Raw genomic sequence first — 13202 nt, 5'->3', positions numbered from 1 at the left:
AGGAGAAGTGGGAGGGGTAGGGGAAAGGAAAGAAGGAATGGAATTAATATGAGAAAATGAAAAAAAGTAAACAAAGTCTTTGTAAATAGGGAGGGATGGAGGGGTTGAAGGGAGCACAGGGGAAGGGGGAAAAAATAAGAACCAAGAGAGTATGTAAAGGTGCTTATTTCCAATGATGAATGTCATTATATTGTACACCTAAAATGTACCAATAGAAGGATATACAAAAAAAAGCATTTGTGTATAAAGTGAATTCTCTCTATTGTAACTGTTTGTAATATAGTGAAGCCCACTTGATTTGCACATACAAATGTAAAGATTTTCAGAAGTCTGAAGTTAATGTGCACTGTCTGAAGCTAATTCACTGAACACAGTACCACTGCTGTTTGAATAAAAGTTAATACTTTTGAGACCAGCTAATACACTTACCTATAGTGTATAAGCAGTAGGTGTTGTGCTTATTTTTATTACAAGTTTTATAATTATATATAATTTTCTTACATGTTAACAACAATGCACCTTGAGCTAGTGCATAAATATTTGTTGAATGTGGTAGCTGAAGAGCTGTTTTTAAACTATATTTTTAAAAAATCTCAGTATGGCATTCAGGAATGTAATGAATAGCATAACCTGTATCATGCTTAGTCTGAAACTTTTTAAATAATAAATAATATTTCAGTATAAAATAGAGTTGTGAGGAGAATAAACTTTGCATTCCCACAATGACACAGTTATGTATCAGTTATACCAAGAATCTAAAGTCAAAAAACGTTAAGTACTAAAAAGATATTCTAGGTTCTCGAGGTCTGCACCGTACCTGTCTACCATGTGTAGGGCCCTGGATTTGATCTCCACCACTGTAAAAACAAAAAGATCCTCTAGAATGATCCAGAGGGGTCTCTACTATATTGTTTTTCTCCTTTCCCACCTCATTTCTCTAAATTTTCATTTCCAAGTGAGTATATTTAAGATTCTATATAATTTCCCTCATCTCCAAATAAATATACAGACTTCTATAAATTAGGTAATTGCATAAAAATTGATAAAACATGAGGTTAATACCACTGAGTTCAAGAAACATTGGTGCGTTGAGTATGTGTTTAAAGATGCATTTGAGATGTGAGAAGGAAAAAAATTGAAGGCAAGGAAATTTTCCCAGGGTAAAGCTTTATTAGTTCCATTTCTCTCCTTGCCTCTATCTAAAGCAACCAATTTTTAAACTTAAGAATAAAGTATTTGTACACTATATGTTATTTTATCAGTAAGGCTTTTATCATACAAATTAGTGGATCGTTTGTATATCCAGATTCATAGACTGAAAGCACTGTTCAACCAAATGCTTGGTATTTTGAAAGCAGTCTTGCTTTCATGTCTGCTTAAATTATTTGCCCAAAACTCATGTAAATTCTCCTTATAGTTTTTTTTGTGGTGACTAGAATTATTTCTAATAAAATAAGAAAGATGGCTTTTTAAACTAAATCTGGTCAGTCTTCCACTTATACTTCCCTACTGTTTTAAATTCTATTAATTAGTTTTTTATAGGTTTTAAATTAATAGTAATAGTTATGATATGGAAAGGTAATAGGATAAGGATGGTACTAGTAGAATCAACTGTGAGTCTAGTGGTAACACTGCTAGACACAGCACACAGCATAGTAACTGAGACACAATACTTAAAATAACCTGTAAAATTAATATTATTCATCTTAGTTTGCAGAATAAAAAGCCTGGGAATAAAAGTTAAACTTGAGATCTGATTCACATATTCAGTAGTTGACTATATTGATCAATTGCTCTTCACTGTTAGTGGAGAAAAAATTCCTACTATAGGTTTATAGCAATCACTGAATACAGAACATCTAATGAGATGGACAGCAGTTTATTAGTCATACATACTCACACAGCTCAGTCAAGGACACCACATACTCAAGAGTCTTACAGAGGCTGTGCTTGGGAACAGAGTGAAAAGCTCAAGGCAGAGTAGTAAGAAAGTGGGGTGGAGTTGTGGTGGCACATACCTGTAATCTTAGCACTCTGGGAGGCTGAGGCAGGAGGACTGAAATTCAAGCCAGCCTCAGCAGCTTAGCAAGACCTTGTCCCAAAAAAAGGGCTGGGGATGTAGGTCAGTGTGAAGGTCCTGAGTTCAGTTCCCAGTACTGCAAAAAAAAAAAAAAATTGAAGAGGTAAGTAATGATGATCATTATTTCCCCTCACTCCCAGAGCAGATTGTGATTGATTTGTTAAAATAATTCCTCAAGCAGGGAACTGAAACCTGCTCCAGAATAAGCAGGAACTGCACCTCTGCCCTTTGATAAGTAGGGTTGTTTAGCTCGGATCCCTTTTCTACTGGGCTAAAAGTAAAAAGTGGAACTTACGGGTTATTCAGGTGCCTTGCCAGTTGTACCAATGTCAAGATGGCACATAATATCAAACCTTAATTTTTGAGGCATTATACTACACTGGCTAAACTGTCATCCCTAATTGTGGACTTAAGGACTCCAGTGCCCATAGTCATTCCAGTATTCCACTATTCCATGGTTATTTCTTCCTTTTGCTAGGATCACATTTTCACATTTTATTAGTAACAGCATTTTTCTTTCAGTGGGCATTTTTAGTCTTGTTTTCTTAACAATTCATACACTATAGCATCTATTGTATAAAAAACAAGAGCGCTGTCATTTGGAAGATAATTTGAGGGCTTTTGTCCTTTTAAAGGATATCAGAAGTTTTTTAAAATTTGCACTCACAGCCACGAACCTGACATGCCACAAGCTTATAATGCTCCTGTCTTTCCAGTTGCATCTTCTACATAATACCTTTTTATTTCTGCACACAGTTATACTCTCCCCATCTTTTATCTCAAATAGTAAATGCTTTCCAGAGTACTTTGCATAATACTGTGGGCTAGATGCTACAAAAATTAAAAAATATAAGGGGTAATTTCTGCCATTGAGACTCTTACTATGGAGAACAGAAATAAGAATTGCATAATACAGAAATTAATACAAAAAGAACCCTTATTCAGGCCCACAGGCCATCATGATCTGGGTTCTGCCTGTCTCTGCAGCCTTATCTTCTGCTACTTTTTCTCCCTTTTCACTCCCCTCCAGCCATATTGGCCTTCTTTCCAACTTCTCAAAATACTAGGTTTTTCCTTTCTTGGGGCCATTCTCTTTGCAGTTCACTAGGCCAAGAACATTCTTCTTTTCATATCTGGTTCTTTTTTTCCAAGTGTCGTCCAGGTGTTAACATATAAGTAGAATCTTCCTCGACCGTGCTACCTTAAACTGACCCTTTGTCTGGCCCATGCATGTTTCATATGCCAATCACGTAACTGACCTGTGTTACTTTGCTAAGATAGTTAATTTCCCTGTGAGACTGTTTGCTAATCTGTAAAACAGGAATATCTTAATAGTTACATGTAGAGTGCTTATTAGGTACATATTATAAGAGTTACATGTATTAATACATATAAAATACTAATTATAAGAGTCTCTTGCATATAATGAGCACTCAGTTAACACAAGCAGTTTCCAGTCACCATCTTCATCACTAAGAGTAAAAGAAGTAGTATAAATCAAAAGTGCTATAGGAGTTCAGAAAGTAAAGAAACACTTGAGGTCCAGAATCACTATGAAGGACAGAAATGAACATACTGTTTCTGTATAGTCTTGCTTGTTTTCTTCATTCAGACTCTCTTCCTCCTTTGGATTTCTACGGCCTGTTGGCTCTTGTCTCATGACAGTGACTTTCATTTTCCTTGTATCATAAATTGTGTGTATGTTGTCACCAAAGGAATGGTCCTGCATCTTTGCCTTCTGGAAGAACTGTGCCTTCATTCTGGACAACTGACCACTTATTTGATCTGTGTAAGAAAAACCCAGATGCTATGAAATTGACAAGTTTAAAGCACTCTCTGACTCCAGATATCAGTTACTGGAAATGGTCAAGTTGGAACTCTCAGGAATAGACTATTAATTCAGTTTTAAATTGGCTGTATAGTCAGTTTAATTTAGAAGACATTTTAAGAGCACCATTTTTCCCTGTCTCTGAGCTAAGATTATGGGAACACAAATATTAATCAATACAGATTACCTAAAACAGCCGACCCCAATCCCCCTGGGCCACAGACCAATTGTGGTCATGTCTTTTTAGGAACCAGGGCACACACTAGGAAGTGAGCAGCAGGTAAACCAGTTAAGCTTCCTCTGTATTTACAGCCTCTCCTCATCACTCACCTTACTGGCTAAGTTCCACCTCCCATCAGTTTACAAGCTTTATTAAATTCTCATAGAAGAATGAACGCTACTGTGAACTGTGCATGTGAAGGATCTAGGTTGCACACTCCTTTAAATAATCCAAAACCATCCCATCCCCCACTCCAACCACCACCCCACCACCCCCACCCCCGTTCCCCCAACCCACATCTTTGGAAAATTTAGGGATTTTCTTCCATAAAACTGGTTCCTTATGCCAAAAAGTTTGGAGACTGCTGCCCTAAAGCAGTTTAGCTTGAATCTAGTGAGACTTAAAAGAGAGTAGAGAGAAGCAAGAAAGGTATTCTGGGGCCGGGGATTTAGCTCAGTGGTTCCACCACCTGCCTCACAAGCACAAGGACCCAAGTTCGATCCCCAGTACCAAAAGAACACAAGTAAAAGTACAAAATTTAGAAGGCTCAGGAATTAAGGTTGTCTAGAAAAAAGATTTTCTCACTTGAGGAGGAGTAAGTAAAGTTGAAGTGAAGGAGCCCCAAATGTGGAGAATTTAGCGCTTACAGGCACACCCAACCTGTGGCCCATGGGTTAGATATGCCTGGCTTGCCTGGACTATATTGAATGAAGAGGACTTGTCTTGGGATGCATATAAGATATGTAATATAATGTATACAGTGACAAAAATTCTTTTTAAAAAATACTTTTTATTATAACAGGTGTGTCCAACCTGTAGTTCGTAGGTTGGACATGTCTACATGATGGTTAGGAGCCTGTGGAAAATTTGAACAAAAGATAGGGAGAAATAGTACTCAAAATTAGACCTTTCTTTTTTTTTACTTTTCTGTGGTGTAATAAATTCTTTGAATCTAAGATTGAAACAATTTGAATTAAAAGGGACAAAGGTTCTCAAATTATGTTCCAGACACTTCTTAGTTGAACAATTTTGAGCTTTTAATATTAGTTAGTATTGAGCAGGGATTTAGCTCAGTGGTGCCACCACCTGCCTCACAACCAAAGGTCTCGAGTTCAATCCTCAGTACCAAAATAAATATATACACACACACACACACACACACACATTAGTATTAAGTAAATTTTTAAGCATTGTGACAGGCAGTTGGTAACAGGAAAGCATTCAGCATTTAGTCATGTATTCTTTGAGTGATAATGGTTTAAAATTTTCTGTTATATTTTATGCATCATGAACTTAATATCATCTTGAAATAATTATTAAATTGGATATTTTCTCATATGGCCCAACCCACATACATATGCAGAAGAGAAGTTCATAAATTGAAACATTTGGTTTCAGATGTACTCTGAATGAAACCATAAAAGAATTAGAATGTAAGTAGCTCATGATTGTCAGGTTTACCACCATAACTACAAATTTTATAATAATCATATGTCAGTGTTCTTGTAAGGGTAGTTTGTACACATATTTGAATATTCACCACAGTACATATTGGTTAACTGTTGTCTTTATGTTTCAAAAGATATGAATGTTATTAGATATATTCTCCAAATAATTGAGTGGTAGATTACCAGTACAGTAATCTAAGATTACAGAATTTAGAATAGGAACTCAAGTTACATATCAAGGACTGATTAGACCCTCAACCTTTTTCGGGGAATGATGAGGAATAAAAAGAAAGAAACAGACAATTTTCACAGTATAAAGGGGGAACCAGGAGGAGACCTGCCTCTAGCTGACAGACTCAAAACTCCATGGTTGGTCCGCTATTATTAGACAGTGAGAGTGAATGGGTTGGTCAGAAGAAACATTTTCTGGTTTTTTAACATTGAGTTTATGGTGATTTGCTTTTAACATGATTTTTTGGAAAATTTAATATTTACCATACATAGAGTACTCTGAATATCATGAGACTGTCCCCTCATGCATATTCCTCAGGTACACCTTAGAAGGAAACCATGTAAGTGAACTCCTTTCTGTTACTGGGCCAATTCCAAGAAACCAAGTACTAGAAGAGTACAGGGTTTATGTCAGGAGTTACTGCCAAACCATGAGGTGGCCTTCCACTCCAGGTCTAAATCATGAAACTATGCTGGGAATTCTCATAGATGAATATTTCTTTATTATTTGAGACAGGGTCTCAATATGTAGTTCAGTTCAGGCTGGCCTCAAACTCATGATGATTCTCCTGCCTCTGCGTCCCAAGTGCTGGGATTACAGGTGTGCACCACCACACCCAGCATAGATGAATATTTCAATTAAGTTAGATCTGAGAAATGGAATTTGAAGAGGGGAGGTGTTTCTTTGTTTGTGGTTTGTTGGTGCTGAGATTGAAGCCAGGACTTTGGCCCTTGAGCTGCAGTTCCTGACCTTTTTAATGTTTGAAATAGGGTCTCGCTAAGTCACTAAATTGTCTAGGCTGAACTTGAACTTGAAATCTTCCTGCGTCAGCCTCCGAGAGTACTAGTCAATTTTAAGTGAGCCCTAGTGAGAGCTAGCCGCTTAAAGCCTCTAGAACCCCATGAGATTGAGACAGTATCTCAGAAGACCTTGAATGAATTATGTACCCTGTTAGGGCCTAGTATTATTATACACAGTAGTCTCCAGCCTATTTTAACCCTCCTCTCAAAGGGTTTAAAACCCTCTTTCAGTGACATTAGCTTTTGAAAATGGAAAGGTAAATTTTTACTTTTTTGTGTTTAAGTAGATTTAACAGCTTCAGCCAAAATGCATTGTATTTCCCACCATGTCTCCCAGTTATAACTAAAGTACCATAGCAGTCTCGGTGATTAGCTCATTTTGTGTTTAACCCATACAGTTTGAACATCCATGGCTGTGAAACCTGTGATATCAACAGTTTGTCTGAATAAGTTACCAGTGGCACCAGAGAAGCTGTATTTATTAATTCTAGATAGTCTTTTTTAAAATAAATGCCTAATAAGACATGACACATTGGCCTATTTTATCTCCCTGTTAACATTTCCACTTCAGAGTCCATAAACAGACCCAAATTCATACTGTGTGAACAAATCTTTGAGCACCAGAGAGAAAATTGTGTTTCTTTATAGAAAGGAAGTAGTCAGAGATTATGCCAGACAAGTAATCTGTCAATGCTTTGAAATACAGAGCTGTTAGGTAAGGATATACAGTATATATTTTTTTTTTAAAAAAGTCAACCCGAATATTTTGGTCTAATTTTACACTGCTTAGAAATTTCACTTTTAGAAGAATATTTTGAAAATTTGAAATTATCATGAAGTTCTGAGTTACTGTTTTGCTAGAATTTAAGAAAAGAAAAAAAAAAGTGTCCTGAAAGGATTTCCTGCCAGTTCATCCTCACAAGTTTTTTTTCCTGTTCTTCCTTGCTCTTGCTCTTGTTGACTTTCATCAGGATAGGTGGATATTTAAATCCTGAGAGACTGATTTATTATTAGGCAGGTGAGTAGTCTGCTGAAGCAAGCACAGGAAATTTGAAACACCTAGAAACTATTTTTAAAATCCCTTGCCACGGATGTTTTCGTTAATATTTGAGAGAAAGGTCTGTCTGTAAAAGTGCTGGGGGGTTTATGCTAAATTTCAAACCCCTGAAGTCTTAACCTGGTGTGTCAATGGCCATTTTGAAGCATCACATGAAGACTAATACCCACTGTGGTGTTGGCAAGCAGCTGTTGTCAAGTGAATTGGAATTTTTGGAATACTAGCCATCTACCTGATAATGGATCCAAGAATTGAGATTGGAAAGCTTGGTATGTGAAGGCTATGGCACCACCTTGAGTAGGGCTCCAGTGGCTCTATTATTGTTATTTCAAGGAAGACCAGGTTTCATTAGAGAAACCCACTTTGATGTGATGTTCATGTAGCTGGAGCAGGCCCCTAACATTTCTGATAGGTAGTATCGATTCTGTATTGTTTTGGAGTTACATTGTACTCAAAATCAAGGTTTAATTGTATAACACTGGAAATATTATGAGCTAAAGATGTTAAATATATCCTGGTTTTAATTGCTAAAAGCAGTGACAGAAAATAAAACTCTCCACTTGGGACCTCTGAAACATGTTTACTATTGTAGTGACACGTTCAAGAACATTTCTTTTATTTAATTACTTTAAGAATAAACATTGCTGGGCTAGGGATTTAGCTCAGTGGTTTCGCCCCCATTCTTCATATGATTTTAGTCCCTGACTTTTACTTTTCTAATTACAACTTTGGACTTAAATGTGACCTGTATAATGCATACTACACAAATAAAACCTGTCTAGGAATAAAAGAATATGGATACATTTAAAAAAGACTGAGGGTATTGCTATACTGATTACTAACAATAGGACTAGGAATATTAACTGAAACAGACAGGAAATTGGGGTGAAAATCAAGCATAACTTTTATTTCTTGGTATTGGTCTAAATAAAGAAGTTGTTTGTTTGTTTGTTTGGTGCTAGGGATTGAAGCCAGGACCTTGCACTTGCCAGGCAGGTGCAGCACCACTGAGCTGTACAACCCCAGCCCTCAATAAAAGTTGTAATGAATTGAAGAGCAACAAAATAATTGTAAACTTTATTTTAAAAATCAAACCCTGTAACTAATGGATTTTTAGAATTAATTTTCCCCACGTGTGCTTTACTTAGGACTCTGAGCTTTCTTGGGTTTTTTTCTTTCATTTTTGTTTTTGTATTTTTTCTACAAACTTTCCTTACAAAAGTTTGTTTTGTGAGCCTTTTAAAATTTTGGATATCTAAAGCTCTTTTTAATCCAAAAGCAATCTTCTGAAGGTAGAATTCCTTAGCATACTAATTTAGCAAGCCAAATCATCCTCTTCTTAGTCTGTATCCATTACTGATTTGTTCTCCAGAGAGGGTCAGATGAAAGGTTCTTGTCACTGATTACTGATTCTTACACTCTTGCATAGTTCTGCCTAGGACTACCCCTTAGAAGAATGGGGTTTAAAAATACTTCCTCCACTTCTTTGTGTATTATTTAATATTCTCTACTAATACATTATATTAATATCATAGGATCAAATGAAATTTAGTAATTAAAAAAGCACCAATTCATTAAGTGTAAATTACCTGTGGGCTCTGCTAAAACTCCCTCACAACAACGGTAGTACTGTCCACTTTCCCACCTACCTCTAGCCACTCCACAGTCTTCCTTTATGGCCATTATTCTTCTTGGAGCCATTAATGGAACAAGGGATAGTTCCTTCTCTCTTTCTATTATTTCCCTCTCTGAATGGTGTCATCTCTGCCTGTGGTTTCACTTAGTAGTACCTTTGAGCTCCAGGGGAATAACCCCTTAGATAGGCACCACAGACCACTAAGTCTGTCTCAGCCTAGCTTACCCCCAAAAAAGAGCCTGAAGCAGAGATTTGGAATAAAATCCAAAAAAATAGAGCACGATAAAAGAAGAAGGTAGTGTGGTGGGGGGAAAGCCAGTACAGTACAGTGATAAAACTATCAAGTTGTCTGCTATTGTTCAGTCTTATAGGATTGCCCCTGAGAAATCATATAAACTGTCTTAAGACAATGTTACAAGAGAGAAAGGAGGAAGAATTTTGCCCCTAGTTTCTGTCTCTCATTGGCCAAAGATTCATCTTACAGTGTGTAACTCCTCCATACCCTTACATAATTCATGGAGTATTGTGCAAGAGGAAATGTAGAATAGGGTTAACATAAATGCAGTAGAATAAGAGGCAACATCTGAGGCAGTAAACTATAAGACTATGTGAAATTGGTGCTGGTGAGATAGTTGGAATTAGACACAAATGAGATCAAGAAGATCTGAAGTGATTCATTACCACCCTGATCCATTCATGTCCTACATTATCCTTAGCTTACATATCACAAGATGGGGCCTGTGTTTTTGTAAGAGTAAGATGTTCTCATTTCTTCCCTGATCTCAGAGGTAAAAGTACAGTCAATAACTAAGTCTCCTTCAGGAGGGATCTTTGCCATAATCTCTGAAAGATTTAAAGAGAGTTAAAGAAACAAATTGCTGCCCTTTCTACTGCACCTGATTCCAAGGCCATTATTAAAATTCAACATCTCTTTCTATCATCCATTCTAGATTTCATTCACCAGAGGCTAGATTATGCCAATTTGAATTGCTTACCTCCTGAGGTAAAATCTGAATTGTAGCCCTCAATTATCTGAGCCCTTACCTTGCTCTTGTTGAGCCATAATTGTTGATGTTTTCTATTTGAATGTGAGGAGACCAAAGTATCTAGGCAGTAGTCAGAGCTTCAGGTTCAGTAACTCTTAAATGCCCAGTAAAAATCACTCCTCAACCCTAGCTGAGGGTCAGGACCTCTAAGTAGTAGAGACTAAAGTTTCATGGATGAGAAACACAAATTTTTAACGCTACTTTCATCCTTTAGTTCCTGGACTCAGGTATTTGGCTATTGGTTACACACACCATATATCACCACCATATGTCAGCCATTGCATATGTATATATATATCTCATGCACTGGAGGCACTGGAGGGCATTGCCTCAACTCTGTAGGGAGTTGTCTTCATAGTGTCACTTCAACTAATTTTTTTAAGTAGATCATTCTGCTATTGGGGCAACTATTTATTTGTGCACGGAATATATGTTAAAACTAAGGGATTAAAGTTGATATGTACATTGTCATATTCCCTTAGTTATAAAATGGATCCCCTGGCATAAGACAGTGTAGGTATGAAGCCATGTTGATGGAGAAGTTATTTTTAAGCCCTGGGATGGTAGTGGTAACAAAGGTATTGGGAACTGGAAACCAAATCCATGTCCAGAGCAAGTATTCTATAAAGACAGATCATTGCCACCACATTGCCACCTACACCAAATGTAATCAGCCTTATCAACCTTACATCCAGTAATGTACTAGTCTTCCTTTGTAAAAGTGCTGTATCGATGGCTTGGTATTAATCAGTCTCCATTGCTGCCTTAGGCAGTTAACAATAGCTTTTTCAACACTGGTGAAAGAAAACATTTTGGCTATTCTATTATAGGTCCATTGTGTCAGCTCTGTGGTGGCCTAGGTGGAAGTCTGGCCTACAGTGAGGAAATGAGTCATCATAAACACCTCATTGTTGACATTAGACAACACATGTTAATGTTTTGGAACATGCTTTCTAATGGGCATTGTTCAATGTAAGATGCAAAAATGCACCTAATTTTTGCCCAGTCTACCTTTCCCAGAGTTTCTTACCACATCATCTTTCATTGTTGTAGGCTTCTAATGAAGCAGCCTAGAAGTCAGGGTCTAGACTGTAGCTAAGGCTTTTTCTTCTTTTGAAGTGGATAACCAAGTATTCTGTTCCAGTTGTTCATCTGTCCTCCTGCGTAAGACTGCAATGCAGTAAAGGTCCATTATAGCTAATTCTGAATTCCTTTTTCTCTCTTACTTGGTCATGAAAGAAAAAAGCATTGGTGATATGGGAGTCTGGGTTTCCTCCAAATATAGTTCACTCATTTCTTCTGAATCTGCTGTGCCTAATCCCAAATCTGCCATTTTGATCATAGAGTAGACTGGTTTTGTGTCCATTTAACCTTGACTCAATGTATCAGAGGGCAAGCAATCCTTCAACTGCCTAGAAAGGAGGACAGCGAGGGCTAGAGGAAAAAAGACAGTAGAGACTTGCATAATTTCAAAGTATATGGGGTCAGTGAGGTCAGTGCCTCAGAGCAGGCAAAGACAAAAGACACTCCGAGCTTGCTACTATTTATTGGGTTCATAGGGACCATCAGATGACTCAGAGGATGGCAATAATCCTAAATTGACAAGGATCTTATAAGCAGAGAAAGTATCAGATGTCTCAGAGGGCTGTAATAATCCTATGAGATGAGCAAAAACACATTCACAGTAGTAGGTGGGATGAGTTACGCTGTTAAGGAATTTGTCCCTCCCCAGGAGAATCCTTTCTCCTTTTGTATTACTACTGGATTCTTAAAGAACCAGGGTGTCTTCCCCTGATATAAGCTTGCCCTTGAGCATCATAGCGTCATGGGACCCGGAGGCAGAATGGAGTTCTGTTTCAGCAAGCCATAACTGGCCCATAGGCCAGAAGACTAGGCCTCAGACAGCCCTGATCATAATTTGTGAAATAACTTTTCCCCAAAATTATGTAGCATGGCCCCCAACATCAGTGACTATTTAAAAGTCACAGTCATTTGTTGACTCATAGGCATGTAGACTTGGGCCCTGTAATATCTGATGACTACTTTTTGTTTGTTTTGTTTTTCTTTACTTTTTTTTTTTTAACAGAAAGTTGTTCTTTACCACAGAACCCCAGCACTCGGTATTTTCAGTGCCCTCTCAGTGCTTGCCAGAGACTCCACAGCATCATTATCCATAAAACTAGGTCTTGAGCCATCAGATCCACTCACCACAGATGCACTGTACCCTGGACATGCTAAGAGTCTCCCTGTTCTTCTGAGTCTCTGAAAAAATGGGTCAAAATAGTATTATAAAGTAAGGAATATGTAGCCTCCACAACCCACCCAGAAATCTACCTTTTTCTGTGTCGTAGATGTTGAGGGAAACTTTGTCTTTACCTGAGAAAATGTTCTCAGCATGCCCCAGAGCCTTGAACCTCCTTAAAACCCCAAGCAGTGTGCCATACTCCTTAATTTTAACAAAGTGTCTGGTGTGTATATTTTACTAGACTGTCTATAAGGTACCACTTCTTATCAAATTCAGTTAGTATGCTCTTGTCAGTAGAGTGGAATATGATGATGATCCAGGATGACTTAAATTTTGAAGATCAGGGTTATTGATATTATTCCAAGGCAAAGTATTATTCTGTTCCCTGCCATAGTGAAGGTTACTTGCTTTTGATTCTCCTCATGGTTAGGGACTGAAAATAAAGCATTACCAGTCATTCTTTTGTAATACCATATCTAGCATGACAGCTGGTGTTAGAGCTTCTACCAGTTTCAAATTATAGTAATCCATTAGCAATTTTTTTCCTATAGGATCATGAAAACTATAGAAAAGGTGGGCTGGGGATTTAGCTCAGTGGCACCATGTGTGT

At 37.4% G+C, this 13202-nt stretch overlaps 1 protein-coding gene across 1 annotated transcript in view; it reads left to right on the top strand.

The window, feature by feature from the left end:
* The window catches only part of Ube2e2 (ubiquitin conjugating enzyme E2 E2), a 381059-nt gene that overhangs the window by 240587 nt on the left and 127270 nt on the right, over window positions 1-13202 (top strand). The window lies entirely within an intron of this gene.

Source organism: Heterocephalus glaber, unplaced genomic scaffold (genome assembly GCF_053883595.1).
Source record: "Heterocephalus glaber isolate CG9 unplaced genomic scaffold, H.glaber_assembly_v1.0 deba00001472, whole genome shotgun sequence".
Taxonomy (NCBI): domain Eukaryota; kingdom Metazoa; phylum Chordata; class Mammalia; order Rodentia; family Bathyergidae; genus Heterocephalus; species Heterocephalus glaber.
Note: the sequence above shows the minus strand (reverse complement) of the source record. Positions and strands in the feature narration are given on the sequence as shown.